General features: G+C 46.9%; 1 protein-coding gene across 1 annotated transcript in view; it reads right to left on the bottom strand.

Moving 5' to 3' along the window:
* The window catches only part of TMEM51 (transmembrane protein 51), a 19,785-nt gene extending 13,980 nt beyond the window's left edge, over positions 1-5,805 (bottom strand). The window contains exon 1 of the mRNA XM_019511886.1: positions 5,687-5,805. The gene's annotated coding sequence lies outside the window, so the exon portion shown is untranslated. The remainder of the gene's footprint in view (positions 1-5,686) is intronic.
* Between the last annotated feature and the right edge of the window lie 996 nt (positions 5,806-6,801).

Below are 6,801 nucleotides of genomic sequence, written 5' to 3'. Positions count from 1 at the left end.
CAAGGAATGGAAGTACTTGGCAGAGCAACAGGAGTCGCTTCACTTGCCTAAAACGCGGGTCATTCTGCCAAGTGCCTTGGCCAATTCAGCAGGAAAAAAAAAATCCCTAGCGGCTGTTTGAAAAACAGAGTTGGATCGCTCCCTTCAGAGCCACAAATTGAAATGAAGATTATGAATAATGCAGCAGATGGCAAATCCGAGGCAAGCGGGGGCTCTGTGAATGCTGAATCCCAAGCGTTTGCTAACGAAAGCACCAGTAATGAGAGCAAACAAAAGTAGGAAGTCGCATTTCTACTAGGTGGAAAATTTGTTACAATATTATTTCCTTTCCTGGGACCGACCTCTCCCTCCCAGCCCCAAGGCACATGGGTTGGATCTTCCTTCTAACGTGTGCGTGAGCACTGAAAGGCCTGCACTGAAATAGTTTGGCTACTGAATTTGTGCCAGATTATCAGCACCCCTTGAAAGAGAACGTATGTTGCTATTACAATACCGAGCATGGAGCTAAAGGTAATGGAGAATTGCACAAAACAGATGAACATATGACTACCAGCTGTGGGTAGGACACACGCCTGGAGTCCAGACAGTTGTAAAGAGCCGACTTGTGGTGTGCATGAAATAGCAACACACCAAAGAAGGCAATAACATCTATTAACTGAAAAACCTAGCCAGGAGAGTTGTACTTATCAAAGTCCGACCACATGATAAAAGCCGATTTTAACAAAGCCACAATTCTGAACCGGTGACAATAATGTTCTCATCAGAAAGTCTTCAGCCATGCTCCTCCCCTCTCCTCAACATGGATTTTGCAATACATAATCAGGAATACGAGGTGCTTCACCCCACTGCCAATATGAGGTCCATCAACTTTTGTCTGCAAGCTCCCAGAAGTGCAAAGGGAAGACCTCTGCCTGGTTCCAGCAGAAGCAATCAGATACCTGGGGAAGGGCTTTCAAATGCCATAGCCACAAATTTCATGGATTATGCCGCAACTAGAGGAGCTACATAAAGTCAGAGGAAGTTGGATTTTTATTTTTTTTTAAATTTTTTTTAAACAGGGCTGGCCTAGCAGTACAAAAAAAAGTGGAACCAACTAAGGCATTCACACAACATTAGCCGGAGATAACAAACTGAAAGAGGGAGTATGCAAATGAAGGAGGCAAAGTTCAGCAAGCAAGAAAGAAATGTAGGTCTTCAAAAACTGTCAGTACGACATAGGAGCACAGTAGAGTCACAGCAGCTGCTGGAAGGAGTGCACTTGGAGAGGCTACAGAGTAATGTCTGCCCTGCAAATACTTCTGACTTGCAGAAAATCTGTCCCCTGTTACGGTACAGGCTGCAACTTTCCCACCAACACGGTCCTTCTCAGTTACTCTAAACTCAAGGGGGGTCAAACCTACGGCCCACAGGCCATTTTCAGCCCGCAAAACTATTCCACCCGGCCCACCGGTAGTTTGGTGGGCTACCAGCAACTGGGAGCATGGCCTGCCACAGCATTTGGGGTACCTGGACCATGATGACCACGGCCATCAGTAGCAGCCCTTCAGCTCTGCACGGCCACTCGGACTGCACGCCCTCTGCTCTGCGCTGCCGTCCAGCCAGAGCCCCACACTGCCACGGGCCCTTGGCTCCATGCTGATGCCCGTCTCAAGTCCCATGCCACCATATGCCCCTGGATCTGCACTTCCACCTGAACGCAGCTCTGTGCTGCCGCCTGGTCTCGGGTCCCTGTCAAGCCTGAGCGGGGCCCCATTGCAGTTTCTGCTGGCCTCATGGATCCAGCCTGGGAGGAGCCTCTGCAGCCTGGATGCAGCCCGCAGACCAGGATGAGTCTGACACCCCTGCTCTTAAATGGCCTGTTTAACATCTACATACTCGCCAGCCCTTTAAAGCGCAAGGACAGGTGTCCTGGCTTACACAGCTCTGAAAACACTTTATAAATGTACTGCACTCTGTTAGGTCAAAAGCAGGCCAACAAAAACAGGGATGCTGCTGTATTGCAGAACTTATTTTATTCACTTGCCACCACTGCAGCAAAGCACAACAGGGGTCTTTGCCACATTTTGCATTGCCCTGGCCTTTTTGTGATGAAATGTCAATGCATTTAAATGGGAGCAAAAGTTAAACCATCTTGTTATCTTTGAGGTCTGTTTAACACTTCCCCACCCTCCTTGCCCCATACAAGTTTAATAGCTAAGTCCCAGCAAGCACCCAGAGCAACTTAAATCTTAGTAGCAGAATATGTTATTTCTTTGTCGCCTTTCAACCCCGAGGGATGGAGCCATGACGTTATAGCTCTCAGATGTTTCTTCGCAGCTAACCTCTCCCACCCTTTTGGCAATAGCTTTCTTTGAAAAGTTAAGGGCTGCCTGCATTTCTTGGTTCTGCTCCAATGTTGCAGGGAAAATATGAAATTTCATGTCTGCCTATTGAAACATTTTATAGCCCTGTTTTGAAGTGCAGCCTATAGATGCTTATCTTAATTACAACGGACCCTCACTAATCGGCATGCATGGAAATTAAAGCTCCCTCCTCTTGGCAAGGACTTCAGAGGAGAGTCCAGTAGAAGAAGGCTGGTATTGCTATACTCCTTCCAATTTAAATATATGTAACATTAATATGTAACATATTTACTACTTCACTCTCAAGAATAAAAATAAAGCTGTTATTTAAAAAGCAGGCAGATTTTTCACTTTTGAGCTTTTTCTTTTTGGCCTTTTACTAATGGTTCCCCTATAATGCATTTGATCCATACAGCCCAGGGAAGGTGGAAAGGCCCCTATTGACTTTGATGGATTCTGAATCAGGCCAATATACACGAGGTGGCAACCCAACTGGAATGGCAGAGTACTCCCTTCTTTATGGAGAAGCGATCATTTTTCAGTTAGAGTAGACTTGATAAACTCTTTTGGTACCATGGTTCCTGTCTTGCCCATACCACCTAATAAGATCACACATTACAACAGCAAAAAGGTCCAGCTCTCCCTCCAGACTGAAGTAGCATGCATGCCCATCTCAGCAACCCTCAAATTGTGAGCTAACAAATGGTAGACATCCATAACAAATGCCAGGCTATGCTGACCACCATAACTGCATAGCTGGCTCGACCTCCCTTCCAAGAACATTTTGAGCTATATTAATGTAATGCTCTTTAGAGCAAGTTAAGAGCGCTGCCTTGCGACTAAGGTGATTATGTACCATGCAAGCGTCACTTAAGTCACCTTTCCTCTCCAGTTCTGCCCTGAGCTGGGATCATCTGGAACAGAAAGAGCAAGCTGACTGGCAGTTTTGTTGAAGGAACTAGTTTTCACCTGCATTTGAAGTCAATACCCTTCAGGCAAGATGCTATTTCATGTAGCCACAATACCAGTAAAAACTAAAATTAATCAAAGTCACAACTAGGAAACAGGAAGTTCAACCATACATATTGCAGGTGTGGCAAGAATATAAAGCAAATAAGCTTATCAACAGCATTAAACAGGAGCATTCAAGCAGGCAGCTGCTTTCACTGCCTTCCTAAGCACACGATACTTCAGTAATTTCATACACCGATTATGGTACCACTACAAAGGCTTGGAAATAAAGTTACTCGGGGCCGAAACTTTTGCAATGAGCCAAAGTGCTTCAGGCTCTTCTCAAAAAACGTACAGCAACCACATTTCTTAGAAAGCCCTCGAGATTTAGGCCACTAATTTACCTCTGCACTTTTGAATTCTGGCTCCAGAATCCCTGGGTGTTAAAAATGAGGTTGGTAACGAGGGACATGACACTAGGACAAACCTGTTTAAATAAAGTTTAACTGAACTGCCTTCTTCTTCCTGCTGGTAAGGCAACCACGTTCCTCTCCCAGGCTGTGGCCAGCAGGTGAGGCGGTGGCCCCAGTATCCAAGAAAATCCCTGCCATTAAGTACAAGCCTGGAGTCCAGTTGGTTTGGGCTGGCAGGCAGCTCCAGCCACTTTCTGTCCGGGATACAAGGACGCAGTCAGGGCTTGACCCTACGTGGACACAACCCAGGAGATCAGGAACAGACCAGGGCGGAGCAGCAAGGGTCTCCTGTAGAGGTGGGGATCAGGAAGAGGTGGGTCAGGAGGACAGGGTTTTTAAGGGACTGGGATGAAGGTGCTCATCCCGGAGAGAACCGCGAGCTGTGCAGGGGCAGCGAAGGGATCAGCAATAGGAAGCAGGGATCTAGACTAAAAAAAGTCACTAGCTGGGCAGTCCAGATATAGTTATATGGGACTGGGATGCGAGTAGAGGTCTAGACTGGAGTCCGGAGCACAAAGGGTCAAGGAGCTGGAGTCTGGGACAAGGAGGAGGGCAGGAACAAGGATGGAGCCAGGAAAGAGGACCCCGAGAACAGAACAAGCAGGGCCTCGGCCTAGGAACAAACAAGGAAGGACCCGGGACCGGGCAACTAGGAATCAACAGGCAAGAACCAGGAAAATCAGAACTTTTTTTTTTTTTTTTTACATTTTGAAGTAGTAAAGAGTGGTCAGAAGCTCTGTAACAAAGCTGCACCCCCACATACCCCGGGATCGATCACACTTGCATGACGTGGGTCCTCCCTGGATCTGCAGCCTGCGTTGCTTCCAGCCCACACGCACCTGTTAGCTCACAGGCATCCTATCAATGATTTACACGACCAAGGCTGAGTCACGCAACCGCGACTGCCACTACAGCACGGGGCGCCGATGCCAGAGTAGCTAATCCTGCCTCGTGTAGGGATCTGAACAAGGTCTTCCTTGAGCTCCCAGTTTTGATTTCTTGTCCCCACACAGCATAGCCCACCTCCAAAGCAGGTTTGCTCTCCTCTTTCCCTCATTACAAGTACAAACCTTACCCACACTCTTACACCCACAATCCTGCGCCCCCACATGCAGTTTAAGGGAGAAAAAAAAATGTTCAAGAGAGAAAGCTACTTCGTTTTGATGTTATAGCAGACTTATCCAAACACAGTTACAGTATAATCCCCTGCACAACAGCACAGTTTAAGCCTTCTTCAGAGATGTCTTAAATTAGCATTTAGAGACGTCTTAAATTAGCATGAGCTATTGGTCATTAAGACTCTGTTTGCATGAGATCTGGACTATAATGACTTGTTTAACAGAGGCAGGGCACTGCAGCACGCACCGGTCAGTTTGCCCAGACCACCAAATAAGGGAGAAAATCGCAGTACAAAGTCAGTGACAGATGCCACTTTTGGTGCATGCAGGAAAGAAGGCAAACTCCAATTCTTTAACAGCAGAGCAAAAATAAATACATACATAAAAATCAAAATCCCCACGGAGATAGGAAAATGCATCAGGGACAAAAGAGCAGGAGCATGCGATTTGGCCAAGTCATCATGCAGCGTCTCTACGGCCAAACGCAGAACGCATAGCTGATCAACCTTCATCTACCTGTGTTCACAGAGGAGATCTCAGCGTGCCAGGAGATTCAGGCTGGCAGGTGGCCTTATGCAGAGGAGAAAGCTTTGAAGAGATCCACACAGGTCGAGCGGCACCCTGAGATGCATCCCAGGTTGGTTTCCCCTCCTCCAGCCTCCCCACCAAATTCAGGATTGCTTTGGATCCCCTGCCCCCACCTGCATCCCAGCATTCCCACCCACATTTTCACAATCTGCACCACATGGATAAAACCAGCTGGACGGAAAAGGGCAAATCTGACGTGGTTACGATGCGTAACAAGCCTATTAAACTCGGCTCGAGGGCTAGTTCGCCCACGGAGGTGAAGTCAGGGTAGCGTACGATTCATACCCAACGTCAGTGGGGCAGTACGCTTCTTCTGGAGCCCTGTGTTGCAAACTACGAGGTGGTATTCTGTCTAGAAGTCATAACGTAGAGATGGAAGCTGCCCATTAGACAACAGACCATTATACGTGAAACCCACCTTTGATGTTGCTAGGCAAGAAAGCCAAGCAAAGATGCCAGGTGTATTCCCCCGCCCAGGCAACTGCTTCAGATAAATCCACATTTTCCTGCAACGGCAAGTTGTACTTACACAAGTTATGACTAAGCCAGTTTAACTGAAGACTGAATTATCTCCTAGCAGAACTGATTATGGGGATTTGCTTAGGCTTTCTGCTGCCATAATAATCAGATTTCCTGTTAATCAGTATGCCCATAACTGTAATACTCTATAGCTATGATGCAGATTGAGCCATTCATCGATGTGACCCTTGTGAATGCAAACACACCTAATACCCAAGCATATATAGACAAGTGATTACACTTTAAATGCTGGCAAAAAGATGCAAAGCAGTGCTTGGGCATGCCTTGGGAAGCAACTACCGAAGCAATGGCAGCTTCCAACATTGCCAGATGGCTGCTCTGAAGTCTGAGTCATCCTTTTACACGGGGAAAACACCATTTTTGCTTTTGTTTTGCACCAACCAACTCCAACATATATTACTTAGATACTTTCTCTTTAGTTCTCAGCCTCTTGGTGCAAATTCTCCAAGGGGTTTTTTTGGCTGAGAGTCCCACGGGGAAGGGGGGGGGTTAAGGGGGAGACAGAGAATAGGACTGAACTATTTGGTCACTGAGAAGTTCCAGCCTTAATATTTGGTGGCTGGAGACGACAAACTTTGCATAAGCAAAAGAGCTGACATCAAACTATTTGCATGCTTCTTTCAAGAGCTGGCATAACTGAAAGGCTTGAAAGCTGGGCCCCTCATGGCTCCCCCGCTGTCCACCCCTGGCATGCCAACATCTTACAAGTCAATGTTGTGGGTGTTTCTCTGCCCAAAAATGTTGCCGATGCCTCAAATAGAGTATTTAAAGAGGACAGAGAAAAAAAAA

The sequence above is a fragment of the Gavialis gangeticus genome, unplaced genomic scaffold (assembly GCF_001723915.1).
Source record: "Gavialis gangeticus isolate Ggan-Ray unplaced genomic scaffold, GavGan_comp1, whole genome shotgun sequence".
In the NCBI taxonomy this organism is placed as follows: domain Eukaryota; kingdom Metazoa; phylum Chordata; order Crocodylia; family Gavialidae; genus Gavialis; species Gavialis gangeticus.
The sequence above is the reverse complement of the archived record's forward strand: the minus strand, read 5'-3'. Positions and strand labels throughout refer to the sequence as shown.